Consider the following 1,281-nt stretch of genomic DNA (forward strand, 5'->3'; position numbering starts at 1 on the left):
GAACTGCTAAGACTAGTTCTAAATCTTGAAACCCATCCTCAAAATACACCAAAATAGAACCTCCTTAAAGCATAAATAATATAAATAAATTTGATCACTCAACGTAAAAATGGAATAAAATTATTATAGGGAAGCACAAAATACAATGGCAGAAATAAAGCCAAATAAGACAGTATTTGGATAAATGCTAATTGGTTCATCTCATCTATTAAAAGTCAAAGATCTTCAAATTGATTTTCTAAAAAGTTCAAGAATGGCTTTTCGTAAGTGTGGCACCTAACTAAAATGACACAAAAATGTGGAAAATAAATGAATTTTTTAAAGTACCAGGTAAATGTTAAACATAAAAGCAGGTGTAGACAAAATAGTTTTTATCATAGAAAGCATTAAGAGAAACAAAGTTTGATATTATATGTTGGTAAAGAAAAATCAAATAAAATATATAAAAGTCATAAACATTTATTTACATTCTCAAAATATTTTTACTAAATGAAAGCAAATATTGATTTATTCTCAAGGTGACTTCGAAAAAGTGTGCAATATGGTAAGAGACATGAGCAGATATTTCTTAGAAACCAATAAATTAAATAAATCAAATAAATTTATAGAGGATTTGAGTAATCACATGAATGAATGCATTTAAAATAAAACATTCTTCTCATACTTACCTGGCAGGGGAGATACCATGATCACGAAGGTGGTTTTCCCAGGGCGAGGCTTATCCATTGCACTCCGGATGTGCTGACCCCTGCGATTTCCCCAAATGTGGGAAACTCGACTGCATAATTTGTGGTAGTGGGGGACTGCGTTCGCGCTTTCCCCTGTAAAAAAAAATAAAAAATAAAAAAAATAAAATAAAATAAAATAAAATAAAACATTCTTGATTTGAAGGTAAGGTAAAAAAACATATTTGGAACACTTGCAGAAATTCACATGGATGTCTTGACAAATTAGAAATAATCACAGTGTACCAACCATATCCACACACTACAATTCAAAAATTTAGCAATAATTTTTAAAAAGGTTATCCATAAATTCTATACAACTTAAAAACGAAAAGAATACACTTCTAAAATACTCTTTCATCAAAGATAAATTGAAGAAGAATTTTTAAATGTATTTAGACGTAAACAATAAAAACAGTACCTGTCTGATATAGTCAATGTTATATTAAGAAAGTAATGTATTTGAACATGAATATTAAAAATAATGAATTAAGTATTGGAATATAAAACTAGAAAGAGTACAGAGAAATGAACATGGATCAAGTTGAAAAATTAA

The 1,281-nt window shown here is 28.3% G+C and overlaps 1 non-coding gene across 1 annotated transcript; it reads left to right on the forward strand.

The window, feature by feature from the left end:
• Window positions 1–660: 660 nt before the first annotated feature.
• Window positions 661–824, forward strand: LOC119621027 (U1 spliceosomal RNA). Its single transcript, XR_005237560.1, has one exon. It is a non-coding gene; the product is annotated as a U1 spliceosomal RNA (small nuclear RNA).
• Window positions 825–1,281: the final 457 nt, after the last annotated feature.

Source organism: Chlorocebus sabaeus, chromosome X, assembly GCF_047675955.1.
Source record: "Chlorocebus sabaeus isolate Y175 chromosome X, mChlSab1.0.hap1, whole genome shotgun sequence".
In the NCBI taxonomy this organism is placed as follows: Eukaryota; Metazoa; Chordata; class Mammalia; order Primates; family Cercopithecidae; genus Chlorocebus; species Chlorocebus sabaeus.